At 40.6% G+C, this 20,934-nt stretch overlaps 1 pseudogene; it reads left to right on the top strand.

The window, feature by feature from the left end:
• The window catches only part of LOC118369445 (inactive tyrosine-protein kinase 7-like), a 195,689-nt pseudogene that overhangs the window by 145,791 nt on the left and 28,964 nt on the right, over positions 1-20,934 (top strand).

Raw genomic sequence — 20,934 nt, 5'->3', positions numbered from 1 at the left:
CTTGACGCAATGTTATCGTTCTGGCTCATTTTTCAAAATAAAAACCTGAAACTATGTCTGAAGACTGTTGACATCTTGAGGAAGCGATAGGAAAAGGAATCTGGTTGATATCCCTTTAAATGGAGCAATGGGAGGCTATGGAACATGGAGTTTTCAAAATAGAAGCCACTTCCTGGTTTGATTTTTCTCAGGGTTTCGCCTGCAATATCAGTTCTGTTATACTCACAGACAATATTTTGTCAGTTTTGGAAACTTTAGAGTGTTTTCTATCATCTGTCAATTATATGCATATTCTAGCATCTGGTCCTGAGAAATAGGCCGTTTACTTTGGGAACATTATTTTTCCAAACATAAAAATAGTGCCCCCTAGCTTCAAGAGGTTAAGCTGTTTTGGGAGCAGCTTGACCGTATGGTACGTAAAAAGTGCCCATAAAGCCAATCCAACTTGTGGGAGTTGCTTCAGGAAGCATGCGGTGAAATCTCTTCAGATTACCTTGACAAATTGACAACTAGAATGCCGGAGGTCTGCAAGGCTGTAATTGCTGCAAATGGAGGATTATTTGACGAAAGCAGTTTGAAGGACACAATTATTATTTAAATTAAAAATCATAATTTATAACCTTGTCATCGTCTTTACTACAATTCCTATTCATTTTGCAACTAATTTCATGTATGTTTTCATAGAAAACAAGGACGTTTCTAAGTGACCCCAAACGGTAGTGTAGATGTCTCCTAATAACTTGCCACATGGCTCTAGCTCTATGATTGTAGCCTTTGATGACTTGTGATTGGACGACAACAACAACAAGCTACATGCACCACTCTTGTGAAAAGCAAGAGCAGCAGCAGCATAAATTATACAATTGTCTCTCTCCGCGTGGGAAGCGCGATGAAGACCATCTTAATTGTTAATTCCAGTGGTGGAAAAAGTACCCAATTTTTATACTTGTGTGACTATAATTAAATGTGAAGACTGTTATTTTACCAAATCAATTCTCTATGTGTAATTATTATTATGTGATTAAACTAGTCATGTCAACTTTAATTAACTAGGAAGTCGGGGCACCACGGGAAAATGTTTATAGAGTCTCTATTTCCCGAATCAACTCTACAGATATTTTAATATCTTATCAATTAGTCTTCTATTAATGTGTCATTACCTCATCAGTTCTCATTACTGAACGTCGCAAACCCTTGGATATCTGCACGAACCCTATTCTCCAAAATGAATCAGCGATATACAAATTGGCCAAATTTTTTATTTACTGTCTAAGTAAACAAATCACAGAAATACATAAACAAACAATATAGTTATTGGTTACTAACACAATGCATTGATAAGTCCCTAGTGGGCTAAACCAGTATGATGGCTTGGTAGACAATGGAAGGGGTGATAATGGAAGGGGTGGGGACAGATAAAAAACGGGAATGACAAAATGGATTCACTACACACAGTTGATAATTATAGTCATTGAAATGCTAATCCTTTGCACATGAACGGCCGCTGATTTGGAAATAATTGGAATGTATATATTTACGCCCGTATGTTGTCGTTGTCTTTTCTGTTGGAATCGCCAGTCCGTCTGCTGGACAGTCAGGCTACCCGGCTGGAAATTGTGAAACTCTGAGACTATCGATCACAACAGAATAAGAGCAAACCCTAGACTTAGAATTACTCATCTGCAGCTGGAAATTACGTAAATCTAGTACGAGAATACCGACAACCGCGGAAGCATCCATTCTATGCAACAACCATCTGTACGCCTGACGTATCCATAACAACAGACACTATCCAGAGCAGCAGAGAAAGCAACAACTCCGAAAGACATTGTAACTTCTGGGGACGTTAACCATAGACTACCATGCTGTCTGGTCTCCTGGGTAGTTCTTAACCATTTCAACATGTAGCGTCAGCTCCATATTTTCTGTTCTGATGGCCCATAGAATTGTAGCCGTTCCAAAGTGGGGACTCCATACCGGCGTTCTCTGACTTAATGTACATTTTGTAGGAAGTGGGTTTTATACTGTGGAAGAAGGGGCGGTTCTATAACGCCTAATGTGTCTCTCTGTGTTCCACAGTTTACATTCCAAACTCGAACACTACAGAGCATAGAGGCAGCGTATTTTACGACCACCATAAAACAGCCGACTTCCCAATCTCCCACTCTTCGAGAGAGATAGCACACTGTAGAGCGGACCCACTGTAACTGTCACGCCCTGACCTTAGCGAGCCTTTTTTATGTATATTTTTGGTTTGGTCAGGGTGTGATTTGGGTGGGCATTCTATGTCCTTTATTTCTATGATTTGTGTTTCTATGTGTTGTCCGGGTATGGTTCTCAATCAGGGACAGCTGTCTATCGTTGTCTCTGATTGGGAATCATACTTAGGTAGCCCTTTTTCCCTCCTTTCGGGGTGGGTAGTTAACTTTGTTAGTGGCACTTATCCCTGTAAGCTTCACGGTTGTTTCTTTCGTTTGTTGTTTTGTTGGCAACATTTTAAAATAAAAGTAAATGTACGCTCACCACGCCGCACTTTGGTCCACTTCTTTTGACGGCCGTGACAGTAACCTGATCCTTCATATCGTCACAGGAGAGTTATGACAATACCTTAATAGAGAATTACTCAAGTAAAAGTGAATGTCACCCAGTAAAATACTACTTGAGTAAAAGTAAATAGGTATTTGGTTTTAAATATAATTAAGTATCAAAAGTAAATGTAATTGCTAAAATGTACTTAAGTATCAAAAGTAAAAGTGTAAATATCAATAATTCCTTATATAAAGCAAACCAGACTGCATCATTTTCTTGTTTTTTATTTACAGATAGCCAGGGGCATGCTCTAACACTCAGACATAATTTACAAATGAAACGTGTGTTTAGTGAGTCAGCCAGATCAGGAGCAGTGGGGATGACCAAGGATGTTCTCTTGATAAGCGTGAATTAGACCATTTTCCTGTCCTGCTAAGCAGGAAAATGTATGGAGTAAAAAGTACATCATTTTCTTTAGGAATGTAGTAAAGTAAAAGTTGTCAAATATAAATAGTAAAGTGCAAAAAAACGACTTAAGTCGTACTTTCAAGTATGTTTTTACTTAAGTACTTTACACCACTGTTGAATTTACATGAAATGTTATGTTTTTTTCTTATTGTTTAAATGGGGGGGAAATGTCTGTTTAAACGTCATGAATAATTGTCCATTTGTCACATCCCTAACACACATATACACACACACACAAAAGTCAGCTCAGACATATCCAGAGAGGCCCAGCTCAAGAGATCCATCAGCAGCAGATTTTTATTTATAATAGAATCGTATTGCATTGAACTGAATTGCATTGATTCGTTCTCTAATCATACCGAATTTCACCGATTGGTTTCAAACTAAAACAAACTGTATCGTTCCTGTATCGTATCGGTGCCCATGTATCTAGATATGTATTGAATAGTCTTGAAAGGGAAAGACGCCCATCCCTACCATTTATGTGTTGTATAGTTTTTGTGGTTTTTGGCACTTGCCTCTGTAGGGGAGTAATTCATAAGGTGATGGGTCAGGTCATAGTTTCGGTTAGGTTTAACGGTAGACACAGTGAGATGATGTAGATACATGAAGTAAACAGGAATAGTTCAGAAGGCTAAACTTCTACACTTATTTGGTCCGGTAGCCACCACGTTGAAGCAGCGTGAAGTGCACATGCGTAGATAATCTTGTTTGACTGTGAGAGAGCAAGGTCTTGTATCATGATCATCTCAATGGGCGCGTTCGAGTGGATCACTTTTGCCAAGTCGGTGACCAACAATTGATGGCCTTTCAAAGTGTGTTGCATTCTGGGATAAACATTTTCCTACTTGCCACTGAGCTTATAAATGAACTTGAGACAGCAATCAGAAACATGACAGACTGGATGAATATAAAACATGTATTATCTTCCACTGTGAGTGATGAAGAAAAATCAGCCTCTAAGACAATTACTTGAATAATTAAATGTAGGTTTTGTGTACAAAGGTGATGACTAAAGTGTCTTATTTTGGAATTGTCTTATTTTACTTCTCTATGGGACCATCTATGGGAATTGTCTTACTGTCCCAGACTTAAACTGCAATACCGAAAGTGCCGTATGGGTACAGTGGAAAGCGTGTTTCTAGACCGGAACCTTGGGGTCTGGGACTTGCGCCCATTGTCGACTGCATGAACTTTACAAAAACCATGTGATCAAAGGTCATGACTGCAAGTTTCTGCAGTTGCTCTTCACCAACTTCATCTTGCAGCCATCAACCGGCATTGCGGAAGGCTCTATTGTCAACCAATCATTAGTTGTTTTGTTTTTTTGACCCACACAAATGTGACCCAAGACATGACTAAAACAGGAACCAATTTACCACGATGTATTTGTGTACAGTGGATGGATATACACAAATAAATGTGATATTTGAGTCTCTCTCTCACTTATTGATTGTACAATGTACACATAGATTTCAGTTTGAATGTGTGAAATGGGGGTGTGGTATATGTTAATTTCGGCATCATAATGAAAACCTTTTTATAAACAATGGCAACACTGACATGTTGATCTTGGCCTTGCTGTTGGAAAACCACATTGGTGTCGTGACTTTCCTCTGTCGCAGATGCACCTCCCCCGATTTCACTCCTTGACTTTCTTCTGCAGTCGGTTGCTTTTAACCATACCATTCAAACACACCCAATATCTGTGGTTCTGATTTGATTTGGAGTCTACCTTTTGAATTATAAAGTCAATTTCAATGTGACCCGCCAGATTTAGAAGCTTGAAAACCCCATTAGAAAATAAAGTTTGAAAACCACATTCGATATTTGCACTAAAACTGAACATAATTCGGGATGTTTTTTTATTTTTTATTTATTTCAGTTCGTTTTGGAGTCAAAGATAGTAGTTGCAGTGTACTTTTACGTTTTCATAATTTATCAGACGCTCTTATCCAGAGCGACTTACAGTTAGTGCATTCATCTTAAGATAGCTTGGTGGGACAACCACATATTTCAGTCATAGTAAGTACATTGTTCCTCAGTGAAGTAGCTATCAGCAGTCAGAGCTAGTAAGGGGGGGGGGGATTAAGTGCAAGTGTTAGTTCACAAAAGGCTTTTTTTGGGGGTGGGGGGTGCTGTGAGATTATTTAAAGTACTATTTGAAGAGGTGCGGTTTCAGATGTTTTCGGAAGATGGGCAGGGACTCTGCTTTCCGAGGAATCTGGTTCCACCGTTGGGGTGCCAGGACAGAGAAGAGCTTTGACTGGTCTGAATGGGAGGTGCCCTCCCTTAGGGGTGGGAGGGCCAAGAGACCAGAGGTGGCAGAATGGTCTGTTGATATAGTTGTCTCTTAGTATAGTTGTAGTTTTTCAAACGTGTTTGTAAATTATTTTATTTGAGTTTACTAAAAAAAAAAGATACAATCCAGTTATGAGTAATTTTCCTTTACTATAATAACCCTGGCACATCCAGTCTTGTCCCATCGCTGAAACCCTGTCAAGCCACACTGCTCACTTAACCCGGAAGCCAGCCACACTAATGTGTCGGAGGAAACACTTTTCAACTGGCAACCGCCGATCGGCCGGCAACAGGAGTCACTAGAGTGACATGGGACAAATCCTCCACTAATCCAGACAAAGCTGGGCCAATTGTGCACTGTTTCCAAGTCGCTATCAGCTGTGGCACAGCCCAGGATTGAACCTGGATCTGTAGTAATTCCTCAAGCACTGCAATGCAGTGCCTTAAACCACTACGCCACTCAGGTGGCCCCACTAAATATTTTTTTGTTATGAGTAATTTTCCTTTACTATAATAACCCTGGCACAGGCGCACGTGTGCGCGCGCACACACACAGCTTATATGTTCAGCTGTGTTTGTCCTGTACACACATCTCTTGCTGTCTCCAATGAAGTGAACAGGGATCTCAGGCTGCGGTGTCTTAGAGCAGCCTAAGGGGTTTGTGTGTGTGTGTGTTTGTGGGTATCTGGGTTTATTGATCTCTTCTGGGGTAATATCTGGGGAGCACTTCTTTCTTGTAGGGGTTTTGACTGCTGGCCTTGTACCTGGATGGTAGACACAGCTGAAGGGGATATATGTGAATAATATTTGACGTTCATTTGATTCAGATGCTTGAAACCAAGGAGAACCTGGAATCTCATTGGATTTTCAAGGTTGTTTAGAGTTGAGAAAAAAATAGGATTTTAGCCTCATGGGCGAGATCATTGGTGTACCAAAATAAAAGCTACTAAAATAGGAGTGTTTGTTCAAAGCTGCTGAAAAGTGTGTGTGTGTGCATGCGTGCATGATTGCGTGTGTGTGTGCCTGTCTGTGTAGACATGGTGTGTTGTCAGAGAGTAGGGATGGGTTTTTTAAATAATTTCACTATTTAAATTATTTTTTGGTTGACTATCCAGCAAAGAAGACAAATAAGAGCTCACCAGTAGGTACCAAAACATTCAAAGGCCATTTTCTCAAAAGTGAAGTTACAAGTTTATCAACTTTCAAAGCAGAATGACTTTCCCATTGTTCCGCAAATGCAGTGTATGATATACCACTTTGTAGCTCTGTGTGTCTGCTTTTATCCAATGTCAAAAAAACACTGCAGCTACACCTACATAAGACAGAATCAAGGTGGTCGGTCACATATGTGGGAACTCCTTCAAGAGCATTCCAGGTGAAGCTGGTTGAGAGAATGCCAAGAGTGTGCAAAGCTGTCATCAAGGCAAAGGGTGGCTGCTTTGAAGAATCTCAAACATAGAATATATTTTGATTTGTTTAACACTTTTGGGATTAACTATATGTTTCTATGTGTGTTATTTCATAGTTAAGATGTCTTCACTATTATTCTACAATAAAGAAAATAGTAAAAAATGAAGAAAAACCCTTGACTGAGTAAGTCTGTCCAAACTTTTGACTGGTACTGCTGCGCGAGGGAGAGAGGCAGGCACTTTATGCGAAGGGGGTGGTACAGTGCCTTGCGAAAGTATTCGGCCCCCTTGAACTTTGCGACCTTTTGCCACATTTCAGGCTTCAAACATAAAGATATAAAACTGTATTTTTTTGTGAAGAATCAACAACAAGTGGGACACAATCATGAAGTGGAATGACATTTATTGGATATTTCAAACTTTTTTAAGAAATCAAAAATTGAAAAATTAGGCGTGCAAAATTATTCTACTAATCTATGGATTTCACGTGACTGGGCAGGGTGGGCAGCCATGCTGGGCAGCCATGTTTGGGCAGTTAAGGGCATAGGCCCACCCACTTGGGAACCAGGCCCACCCACAGGGGAGCCAGGCCCAGCCAATCAAAATAAGTTTTTCCCCACAAAAGGGCTTTATTACAGACAGAAATACTCCTCAGTTTCATCAGCTGTCCAGACGGCTGGTCTCAGACAATCCCGCAGGTGATGAAGCCGGATGTGGAGGTCATGGGTTGGCCTGTTTACATGTGGTCTACGGTTGTGAGGCAGATTGGACGTACTGACAAATGATCTAAACCGACGTTGGAGACGGCTAATGGTAGAGATAGAAACATTCAATTATCTGGCAACAGCTCTGGTGGACATTCCTGCAGTCAGCATGCCAATTTCACACTCCCTCAAAACTTGAGACATCTGTGGCATTATGTTGTGTGACAAAACTGCACATTTTACAGTGGCCTTTAATTCTTCCTAGCACAAGGTGCACCTGTGTAATTAATGATCATGCTGTTTAATCAGGTTCTTGATATGCCACACCTGTCAGGTGGATGGATTATCTTGGCACAGGAGAAATGCTCACTAACAGGGATGTAAACAAATGTGTGCACAAAATTGGAGAGATATAAGCAGGACAGACTTAGTTATTTTCCTGCAGATCTATTCGCCCTTTATAGAACTAGTTTTGTTGATCGAGTGGTGGAGTGTTGTAGTGCTTGATACATACAGTACATATTCCTCTTTCGCATTGTGGTTTGCAGTGTTTTTCTGTCTAGTGTTAGCCATGCTACAAGCTTGTTGTGAGCTAAAAAATGAGTTCGCAAACACAACCTACACCCGTCCCCCGAAAACAAGCTCCGCCAGTGAAATGGCAAACACACACAATCGACACACATGCACCAGTACGATAAACAGAGAGAAGGCGGAGAACTTGCTCACTGTATGGATCCTGGCTGCACTTTACTAAACGAGCGGGAGATTACCACCTTGCAAGTTAGCGCTGTGGATACAAGCAGTATGCGGGGCAGTAAGCCAAACACCGGTAAAAGATGCTTGGGAGAGACAGTGGTAGGAGCATTCGCTATCCCACAGAACGAGCAGCGTAAACAATGTCAGAGTCCTTCCGGGTTGGAGTTAAGATCAGAATGAATGGTGGATTGCCATGCACATCGGGAGCTGGGTGATTACTTTTTTTAGGTTACAAACGGTGTTGAAAATAGTCCCTACTTTTGTATCATTTTCCCAAGTTTATATCAATAAAGTAATACTCTAATGTACTCTAAACGAACAAAAACGTATATAATATAAAGGCTTAATATAGGCAATTCATAAAGCATGCATAAATAAGCACAACATAAATGCTTCACAAATCATTTATATGCAAGTCATACTACATACATGTAGTATGTGGGACCTAAAAATTGTATCTATGTATATTATATGGCACTCGCCTTGGCGATAGCATTTCTCTCTCACTGCACATTTCACTTCCTTTAAAGCTACATTTTGGTATTTAAAAAAAAACAATATTCAAGAATCAATGGCTATATATCATTCATTTAAAAGTTTAAAAACAGATACATCAATCTTAGGCTGTAGCTTTAAATGGCAGGCCGTCTAGTAGCTAGCCAGTGAAACCTAGTATCATATTGCTATGAGGGAAGAATAGATAATGATGGTGTGCCAGTCTGTCTTGCTCTCTGTGTTGTTTTTAGATGTGAAGCTCCTTAGCTGTCAGACTTTGAGCTGACAAAAGGTCAGACAGTTATGAGTCTTTATCCTCTCCATCACACACACCGATACTCCTCTTTCCCTACCAGGGGCCAGAAAAGGGGCATGGCGTACACTGGGCCCGATAGAATAGACACATACCCTTTTCACACTGAGCCGAGCCAAGCTGTTGGCCTGGTTACGAATCTACCACAGCTGGAACCCAGCTGGAAAGGACCATTTGAAAAGAAAATATCCAAGCCTGCAAAGCCAACACAGTATGGTTCAGGTCGGCATGGTAGTGTGAAAAGGGTATTACCCTGAGTGCATACTGTAAAATCACCTATTCAAAATATGTCTTTGCACAGCTAAACCTACTCTATTAAAGGAAAACTCCACCCAAAAACGATATTTCGGTATTTGTTTCATTAGTCCGTTGTTGACATAGTCCCAAAATGTTTTGCTTGTCAGCACTCAAGTTTTCAAGATATGTAATTTTCAAAATACTGAAATCCTCTCTGTATGATACATTTTGGGACAATTTTGGGGTGAAATGTTCCTTTAGTGTACGTACCTTCTTCCGTTTCTGCATTCGTACTCTGGTTTGGTTGAGAGTATCAGCAAGTGAATGGCAGTATTGATGTTCATCTGAGTACTACCTGTGTCCCCTCTCCTCTCCTCTCTCCATAGAGTGATCCTGTACACTAACGGCACCCTGCTAATCACCCAGGTGAAGCCCAGAAACACTGGCTCCTACAGGTGTGTGGGTAGAGGGCCCCGGGGCCCCGACGTCACGCTGGAGGCCTCCCTCCTCATAGCAGGTACTACACTAACATACACGCAGATACACACACATGATGACGTAAACACACACACACACACCTGATTGAATGTGTGGAATGGAGGACGTATGATAGTGTCGAAGCAGCAGCTATATTTCCTGGGATCCACACAAAAACATAAAACACGACAAGTAACAACACACCAATACACTGATAGAATCAAATCAATCAATTAAATGTTTTATTTGTGACATGCTTTGTAAACAACAGTGAAATGCTAACTTACGGGTCCTTTTCCAACAATGCAGAGTTGAAGATATTTTTTATTTTATTTTAATTTTATTATAATGGCTCAAGGAATAATTATGCAGTGAGTAATGAATAACACAAACGATTAAAAATAACATGGCTACTGTGCCTTTTCAGTATTCATACCCACATTTTGTTGTGTTACAGACTGAATATATATATATGTTTTTATTTTATTTTTTATTTTTTTATGCTTACCATCTACACATAATACCCCATAATGACAAAGTGAAAACATGTTTTTAGAAGTGTTTACAAATGTACTGAAAATGAAATACAGAAATATCTCATTTACATAATTAATCACACCCCTTTGAGGCAGCACCTTTGGCAGCGACTACAGCTGTGAGATTTTCTGGGTGAGGCTCTAAGAGCTTTCTACACCTGGATTGTGCGCAACATTTGCCCATTTTTACTTTTCAAAGTTCTTCAAGCTCAGTTAAATTGGTTGTTGATCCTTGTTAGACAAGCATTTTCAGGTCTTGCCATTGAAGTCTAAACTGTAACTCGGCCACTCAGGAACATTCACTGTCTTCTTGGTATGCAACTCCAGTGTACATTTGGTCTTGTATTTTAGGTTATTGTCCTGCTGAATGGTGAATTCATCTCCCAGTGTCTGGTAGAAAGCAGACTGAACCAGGTTTTCCTCTAGGATCTTTCCTGTGCTTAGCTATATTCCGTTTCTTTTTTTATTCTACAAAAACTCTTAGCCCTTAACGATTACAAGCATACCTATAACATGATGCAGCCACCACTATGCTTGACAATATGGAGAGTGGGACTCAGTAATGTGTTGTATTGCATTTGCCCCAAACACAAATCGTTGTATTCAGGACAAAAAATCAATTGCTTAGCCACATTTTTTGCAGTATTACTTGGGTGCCTTGTTGCAAACAGGATGCATGTTTTGTAATATTTGTATTCTGCACAGGCTTCCTTCTTTTCACTCTGTCAATTAGGTTAGTATTTTGGGTTAACTACAGTGTTGTTGATTCATCCTCAGTTTTCTCCCATCACAGCCATTAAATCTGTACGTTTTTTAAAGTCACCATTAGCCTCATGGTGAAATCCCTGAGCGGTTTGTTTCCTTCCTCTCTGGCAACAGAGTTAAGAAGAATGCCTGAGGCCTCCCGAGTGGCGCATCGCAGTGCTAGCTGTGCCACTAGAGATTCTGGGTTCGAGTCCAGGCTCTGTCGCAGCTGGCCGCGACCGGGAGGCCCATTGGGAGGCACACAATTGGCCTAGCGTCGTCCGGGTTAGAGGAGGGTTTGGCCGGCAGGGATATCCTTGTTTCCTCCAACACATTGGTGCAGCTGGCTTCTGGGTTGTTTCGGAGGACGCCTCTCCCGAGTCCGTACGGCAGTTGCAGCAATGAGACAAGACTGTAACTACTACCAATTGGATACCACGAAATTGGGGAGAAAAAAGGGGTGAAAAAAAAGAAGAACGTATCTTTGTAGTGACCAGGGGTGTAGTGCTGCCGGAGAGCGGATGAGCGGCGTTCCCTCATATTTTTCAATTTGAGAATAAACAGAGCCGGTAAAACTATTTCAGGGAAATTAATTTGGTTAATTCTAAATGAATTCTATTTAATTACAGTATGTTCATAAAACTCCACGGACCCTCTCTTGTGCAGTGGAACTCAGAATGATATTTGACCACTTGGTTACAGTGCCACCATTCTGAATGTAGGACACCCACAACCAGAGTGGCCACGGCAAAGCCCAAGGAGCCTGACCCTCTGTGGAAGTTGCTGTTGCCCTGCTTGGGATTTTTAGCTTGTATTGGCTATTGGTTGAATATATCCAAGTTGGAGGTAATAATGCATTTAGGTTCTACTTTATTGAGATGCATTACACCACACCAAAAGCTTGATTTTATTGCTGTTTTTAAATTAATTTCCTTCAATTCTGCGTAGTAATGATTTTATTTTCACTACTCGGTCAATTGATTTGATGATTTAATCTATGCAAATGAATTCTATGAATTGATAGTTCACCTCAGTTAAAAAAAAAATGTATTCTGTAATAAGGTATATTGTAACCATGTGTTCAAGCTCATCAAATCAACGTTTATTTATGATACATAGTGTAAGCTAAAACAATACAACTAAAGCTCTCCTCGCATACAGTGCTAAATTTATTTTGTATTTACATTAGGCTATAGCCTACAACTAGCTATACCACGTAGACTTACACTTATTAGGCTTTTTCCTTAAGTGGCCTAATGGCAGAACTATCATTCAGCTATCCTTCAACATCTAATTCATCATTGCGTGATCTTGGTGTTGTCCATTCAGAACCACGAAGAGTGCTCCAATCGTTTAAAATAACACTCATCAAGATTCGTTTGCCTACGCCTGATAGTCCTACTCCTCACTTATTATTATTATTGTTATCATTACTTATAGAAGACGATCACTTCTCACAGTGGTGCTTGTTTAGTAAAGTTAGATCAAAGCTGAATCAATGTCTCGCGAGATGACGTAACAATTCAAACATAGTATTTTACAGAACAGAACAGAAGATAATAGCATAGCAGAGTAGGACTATAACATTTCTTTTACACCAAAAACATCTGCTCATTTTAGGATGTTCAGCTGAAGCTGAATAGTCCCCAAAAAAGGGTCATGCGCCAACACTCAGAGCCCGTCACTATTCAGGATGTATTCTTTGACTGAAACAAAATATAAGAAAGGCGAATAGTTTTTTTGTTTTAAACATTTGCTCTAATCCGCTCACGAAATAGTAATTCAATAAGATTGAAATGCATTGGCTATTCCCATGACACCGATTTGAGATCAATCGAATGATTGGCATGCAGATGCAGTTTCACCAGTAAAACGTGAGTAATTATCATTCACAGTTGACAGTGATGATGGTCTATTTTGAAATGAGGTATATCTAATTTGGTGTTTGAGGGTATCATTGTTGAGTGGTCCCCTGCAGCGTACCATCGCAAATATGTGATTGGGACAGTAGCAACAGAACGTATGATGCCACAAACACGTCTAAACAGCGTCGTGGTCTGAAAAGCATCTAAACAGTGTTTTGTACTGATTGGAAATAAAGGACTTCACAACTTTTATTCCTCAATTTCACCTTTTATTGTAAAAAATAAATGCAAACTTCATCATCCAAGCATCACACGGAACACATCCACAGCCAAACTCATTCCATAAACCAGTCTAAATTAACAGGTTGCGCTGACAAAAAAAACGAAAAAACAGAAGTTAGCAACCTAAAAGCTAGACTAGTTTACAATGTACCACATCTGTAACGAATCTCTTCTTCTTCTGAGGAGGAGGAGTAGGAAATATCGGACCAATATACAGCGTGGTAAGTGTTCGTCATATTTATTACATTTAAGGCATTTAGCAGACGCTCTTATCCAGAGCGACTTACAAATTGGTGCATTCACCTTATGACATCCAGTGGAACAGCCACTTTACAATAGTGCATCTAAATCTTTTAAGGGGGGTGAGAAGGATTACTTTATCCTATCCTAGGTATTCCTTAAAGAGGTGGGGTTTCAGGTGTCTCCGGAAGGTGGTGATTGACTCCGCTGTCCTGGCGTTATTACACTGAACACAGGAAACAAACGAACAAGCGAATAAAGAAAAAACAAAACAGTCCCGTATGGTGAAAAACACTGAAACGGAAAATAACCTCCCACAAACAAGAGTGGGAAAACAGGCTACCTAAGTATGGTTCTCAATCAGAGACAACGTTTGACAGCTGCCTCTGATTGGGAACCATACCAGACCAAAAACATAGAAATATAAACACAAGAACAAAACAAAGAATGCCCACCCCAACTCACGCCCTGACCAACCTAAAATAGAAACATACAAAGGGAACTAAGGTCAGGACGTGACAACATCTTTGGTGAGTACATGGGCAAATGTAATATTGTTTAGAAAAGACATGCGTGTAAGCTAAGCTAACAGCAGCTACATTCTTTACATTCTTTTAACAAAGTCTGAAAAATATTAACTTAGTTTAGCCACTTTTCAACATATTACAAATCTTTGATGTACTTGTTACGGTGTATACAAGAACCGGAGCACATTACGTAAGTCGTTTACAGTTTTTGACAAATCACAAATAAGACTCAAATTTCATCACCTCACAGATCATCACCTCAAATACAAGCCTACTGTCGAGCCTAACTGTAGCGTGAAAGCTAAACAGGGTTGGCAGATTTAGGTGAAACTATTTTAGGAGGGTTTGTGGGTGGGTTTGTTTAACCTCTTGCTCCTACCCGACACGCAGGTGTCCCATCTAGACATCTGGAAATGCAAATGCGCTACGCTAAATGCTAATAGTTCATTAAAATACACATGCAGGGTACTGAATTAAAGCTACACTCGTTGTGAATCCAGGCAACAAGTCAGAATTTTAAAATGCTTTTCGGCGAAAGCATGAGAAGCTATTATCTGATAGCATGTAACACCCCAAAAGACCCGCAGGGGACGTAAACAAAATAATTAGCATAGTCGGCGCTACACAAAACGCACAAATAAAATATAAAACATTCATTACCTTTGACCATCTTCTTTGTTGGCACTCCTAGATGTCCCATAAACATCACTATTGGGTCTTTTTTTCGATTAAATCGGTCCATATATAGCCTAGATATCGATATATGAAGACTGTGTGATCAAGGAAAAAAATAGCGTTTTATAACGTAACGTCATTTTTTTAAATTAAAAAAGTCGACGATAAACTTTCACAAAACACTTCGAAATACTTTTGTAATGCAACTTTAGGTATTAGTAAACGTTAATAAGCGATCAAATTGATCACGAGGCGATGTATATTCTATAGCTGTACGTCTGGAAATAATGTCGGGGTAAATCTGAACCGAAATATCCGGTCGGAGACCGGAAGAAAGGCGCTACCTTGTGTCCGTTTGACCAAGAAACAAATCGTAGGCAAATGACAAGACTGGTGACATCGTGTGGAAGCTGTAGGTATTGCAAGCTCGGCCCCATTTAATGTGGATCACATTCAACAATGGGTTCTAGTGGCGCATGGATATATTTTCCCATTTTCAGTGATCAGATTTTCCTGCGCTTTTCGATGGAACGCACGTTCTGTTATAGTCACAGCCGTGATTTAACCAGTTTTATAAACGTCTGAGTGTTTTCTATCCACACATACTAATCATATGCATATACTATATTCCTGGCATGAGTAGCAGGGCGCTGAAATGTTGCGCGATTTTTAACAGAATGTTCGAAAAAGTAGGGGGTAGGAGTAACAGCTTAATTTGTGGGGGGTAGGAATGGGGAAAGGTATCCTGGGGGGATATGATGCAGGAAATAGTACTATTATTATCAATAAATATGGGGCAAACACAGAGGATGTTTGCAAGCTAAATCAAAATAAAACCCCTGGAAATGGGGGTCTGAGCTGACAACCCTGAGCAACGATATTTACAATCTGTAAGTCAGTCGAGTGAACCATCCCTTCACCTCATTTTGTTATAACATCTTTGGTCTGACAGATGTTTATGTGACAACCAGAATGCATTGTATGATGTCATCAAACATAGCGCCACACATACAGTATCTGTCATTTCGTTTAGCATTAGCTCATCATAATCAGTACAATCTTCAAAAAGTATTTTACACACATCATATACAAATCTATGCAAGAATCAGATTGCATGATTTGTACCCAGTACTTGAAAACATGTGAATAAAATACATTATGCTCCATACATACATACTGTAAATACATACAGTACCAGTCAAAAGTTTGAACACACTCATTCCAGGATTTTTCTTTATTTTTACTATTTTCGATATTGTACAATAATAGTGAAGACGTCACAACTATGAAATAACATATATGGAATCATGTAGTAACCAAAAAAGTGTTAAACAAATCTAAATATATTTTATATTTCAGATTCTTCAAAGTTGCCACCATTTACCATGTCACAACTCAACTGATTGGCTCAAATGCATTAAGAAGGAAATCAATTCTACAAATTAAGGTACACCTGTTAATTGAAATGCATTCCAGGTGACTACCTCATGAAGCTGGTTGAGAGAATGCCAAGAGTGTGCAAAGCTGTCATCAAGGCAAAGGGTGGCTACTTTGAAGTATCTCAAATGTAAAATATATTTTGATTTGTTTAACACTCTTTTAGTTATGTCACATATCAAATCAAATCATATGGTATTAGTCACATGCGCCGAATACAACAGGTGTAGTAGACCTTACAGTGAAATGCTTACTTACGAGCCCCTAACCAATAATGCAGTACAAATAAGAATAAGAAATAAAAGTAACAAGTAATTAAAAAGCATCAGTAAAATAACAATAACGAAACTATATAGGACCCATGTCAAATCTTTAACAGTCTCATGAGTGGGAATAGGTTTTGTCGTGCCCTCTTCTCGACTGTCTTGGTGTGCTTGGACCATGTTAGTTTGTTGGTGATGTGGACACCAAAGAACTTGAAGCTCTCAATCTGCTCCACTTCAGCCCCTCGATGAGAATGGGGGCGTGTTCGGTCATCTTTTTCCTATAGTCAACAATAATCTCCTTTGTCTATACTCGCTCTGCGATGCTCGAGGTGGCCAGTCTGTTTATTATTACGCACACCTGTCACCATCGTTACGTACACCAGCGCCTCATCAGACTCACCTGGACTCCATCACCTTCCTGATTACCTTCCTGATTACCTTCCCTATAACTGTCACCCTTTTTGGTTCTTTCGCTAGATGTTATTGACTCTGTTTGTGTTCCATGTCTGTATGTTACTTGTGTTTCTTGTTTTGTTCTATGTTAATTTATTCAATACACACCCCATACTTGCTTCCCGACTACCAGCGTACACGTTACAGAATAACGCCTCACCAAAGGGGAGCATCAGGGAGTGGTTTTTGTTTTGTAGGTGACGTCGGGTCCGGGTTTCGCTACCGGAGCTACCAGGGATGCCTAGGCTCGCTCATAGGGCGTCCATGCCTCTGCTGGCTCGTCAGGTTTTCAAGACTCGGTTGGCCCATCACGTGTCCGTGGCCGAAGTTACCGAGGATGCCTCAGCTAGTTCGTCAGGCTTCCTTGCCTCACCTAGCTCGACAGGTTCACGAGACTCGGTTGGATCGTCAGGCTCCCATGCCTCAGCCGGTTCGTCAGGCTCCCATGCCTCGTCAGCCTCAGCTGTCTCAACAAGTTCCCACGCCTCAGCAGAAGCGATCGGCCCGCTCCTGGTCCCTGGGACTGTCCCTCTGGTCGGCGTCCTGCGGCTGGAGCCAGTCTGCTTATTGTTACGCACCCCTGTCACCATCATTACACACACCAGCGCCTCATCAGGCTCACCTTCCTGATGACCTTCCCTATAATTGCCACTCCCTTTGGTTCTCTCCCTAGGCATTATTGACTCTGTTTGTGTTCCATGTCTGTACGCTACTCGTGTTTCAAGTTACTACATGATTCCATGTGTTATTTCATAGTGTTGATGTCTTCACTAATGTTCTACATGGTAGAAAATAGTAAAAATAAAGAGAAACCCTTGAATGAGTAGGTGTGTCCAAACTTTTGACTGGTACTGTAAATGTTTTACATCTTCTACAAAAGAGCCCTGAGAAAACATTTGGTATGTTTTCTTAATAAATTACTTTAGGTTTTGGCACTTTGGCTTTCCTAGTTATTGCCACAATGTTATGGTCACTACCGCCAATGGGAACTGATATTGCTTTGTTGCAAAGTTCTGCAGCATTTGTGAAGATATGATCAATGCGAGCGGATGTCACAGATCAAACACAGTTGGTATGCGCTATATGTAACGGCTCTCATTGGTGGTAGGAAGAGTAGACCAAAGCGCAGTGTGGAAAGTGTTCATGATACTTTTATTCAAAAAACACTCAAACAAAATAACAAAAGCGAAAACAAAAGCGTACAGTTCTGTCAGGCTAAGACACTAAACAGAAAACAAGATCCCACAACCTAATGGTGGGAAAAATGGCTGCCTAAATATGATCCCCAATCAGAGACAACGATAGACACCTGCCTCTGAACCACACTCAAAAACAAACAAACAGAAAACATAGAATGTTCCACCCTTGTCACACCCTGACCTAACCAAACAGAGAATAATAAGGATCTCTAAGGTCAGGGCGTGACACTATAGTTGGTTTAGTGATAACCTGGGTTATATTAGTCACAATTAGAAGTTTTAGAGGACAGCTTGTTCCTAACCAGTCAATGCTCAGGTCACCCAGAAAATAAACCTCTCTGTTAACATCACACACATTATCAAGCATTACAAACATATTATCAAAATACTGACTGTCAGCACTTGGTAGCCTATGCAGGTGACCTTGCAACCACAACACTTCAACAACATTTGACATGAGATCCTCTCTAAACTTTACAGGAATATGGCTCTGAACATATACAGCAACACCTCTCCCATAGGCATTATTGTCTTTTCTGTAGATGTTATAAACTTGTATTGACTTTGTGCGGGCCCTAATTGGGCCCCATACAGGGGCCTCTGCAGTCTTCACCCAGTGAACCACAGTCCATTTACATACCTTAATTCACCTAATCTGTCGTTAATCCCTGAAGGCATTAAACTGGAATTGTGTCACATCGACCCGGGTTCAGCGTATTTGGGACAAGTTTAAACAGTCACTGTTTAAACACACACACACAGGCATCGACAGGCACGCACGCACACACACTCCCTTTCATCTGCTGAAGAATGTGGTGCGTTTTTTACATCTTAACTATAATGAGTCTCAAATGGCAGTCTATTCCCTATATAGTGCACTACATTTGAAAAGGCGAGAGTTTGGGACTATAAGGTTCTATCTGCATTTGTTTCACATTTTAGTTATGGACATATTCTATTTTATTGACAAATTCTGTTCCGTATTCTGTTCTACGTTCTCTACCTACATAGGAGTCTAAATACCCCAATTCATGTTAAGTTCAAAAGAATACAAGATAAACATTTCTGACACCATTCAAACCATTGAGTGTTCAGAAATATAAAGCCAATTATCTCAGAATCATCTTTTTACAGATAGAACCGTACAGTCCCAAGCTCTCAAAGGGCCCATTGGCCCCTGGTCAAAATGTGTGCACTATGTAGGGAATAAGGTGTCATTTGAGACTGTGTTTATGTTAACCTGGTAAGGATCAGGATCAAACTGGTGACCTGCTTTGAGAGGCATGTTTGGCAATACACAGCTAATGACTTCCAGTTAAGAGCTGCACCTACTGTAGTAGCTCACAGTAGTAGTGAAAGAAAGAGAGGCAGTCTTGTGAGTCTTAACTGTAGAGCTCCTGATCGCATTCCACTTACTCTATACTGAGTTGCCTGCCAGTTGGAATGGACGATACATGGCAGTGTCAGCCCCACACCCTCCCTCCCTCCCTCCCGTCTGTCTGTCTGTCTGTCTCGTGTGTCTTTCTCACTCCTTCACTTAGGGGCAGATATCTCCTGTGATAATCTCATTCCCTTATTGACATACGCCCCAGCTGTATCCTCCACAGGCGGTGTGCTGCTTCCTGCTCTCCTCTTCTCATCTCCTCTCCTCCCTCAGAAGCTGTTTCCTCCCCTGCTTCCTTCCTCCCTCCCGCCTTCCAGCTGTTTCAGACTCATTGTCGAGGCCACACACACACGCATGAGCTCACATGCGTGCATGTACTCACACACACACACACACTATCATGTATGGCTTTGTTAGGAAAGATAATGTGGGATGATTTGAATAGAGCAGTTAGTGGGAGACATGGGGTGAGACATGGGGTTGACAGCAGGTGAGGTATGACCTAAATTGCCTCAATGAATATCAAATGGGTTTGAGTAATTGTGTGTAAAAAAAAAAAAAAAACATGTCACTGGAGATAATTGTGTGTAAAAATAGATGTCATTGGAGATTAAATTAAAATGCAACGAAAAACTAAAATGTACGTTTCTGATTGGACAAGTCCAGGTAGTAGTACCTCCCTGTTATAGTCCATTTTCTGTACCTGGGCCCTAACTGGGTCTCATACAGGGGGTCTCTGCAGTCTTAACCCTAGTGAACCACAGCTCCATTTAAATACCTTAATTCACCTAATATCTTGCTAATCCCTTTCAGGCAGTGGTTCCCAAACTGTGGGACAGGCGGAGCGGGGGTGGGGGGGGGGGCTCATTCCGGCTTTCAATTTACTCTTCAAAGTAGTGGAAGGCACAATTTGGAAATTGGGTAGTGCATCATCAGTTTTCCTCATCATGTCAGTCATTGCATACCTTATAACTATTTATAACTTGTCAGAAATGTCCAGATCAGCCCATGTCAGCTAACATTTTTTTAGCTAGGTTTTTTTGGCCCAATAGATTTTTTTGTAATGTTTGATACACATTAGACATGGCGAAATGTATATAATTGCAAGTAAATTAGATTTAAAATGAAATATACAGTTGAAGTCAGAACGTGGGTTGGAGTCATTAAATCTCATTTTTCAACCACTCCACAAATTTCTTGTTAAGTGGCAGTATTGAGTAGCTTGGATGAATAAGGTGCCCAGAGTAAACTACCTGCTACTCAGGCCCAGAAGCCAAGATACGCATATTATTAGTAGATTTGGATAGAAAACACTCTGAAGTTTCTAAAGCTGTTTGAATGCATTTCTACAGACAAGAACGAGGCGGTAGGCAGACCCCTTAGTCAAACATCTCTCATCCGGCCCCCCTTCACATGAGCAACCTGAATCAATGTTCTAAAAATGGTTGACATCTAGTGGAAGCCTTAGGAAGTGAAAAATAACCCATATCCCACTGTGTATTCGATAGGGGTGAGTTCAAAATACTCACCCTGATTTTTCCTCAGGTTTTTGCCTGCCATATGAGTTCTGTTATGCTCACAGACATCATTCAAACAGTTTTAGAAACTTCAGAGTTTTTTCTATCCAATACTACTAA

The sequence above is a fragment of the Oncorhynchus keta genome, chromosome 36 (assembly GCF_023373465.1).
Source record: "Oncorhynchus keta strain PuntledgeMale-10-30-2019 chromosome 36, Oket_V2, whole genome shotgun sequence".
Lineage (NCBI taxonomy): Eukaryota > Metazoa > Chordata > Actinopteri > Salmoniformes > Salmonidae > Oncorhynchus > Oncorhynchus keta.
The sequence above is the reverse complement of the archived record's forward strand: the minus strand, read 5'-3'. Positions and strand labels throughout refer to the sequence as shown.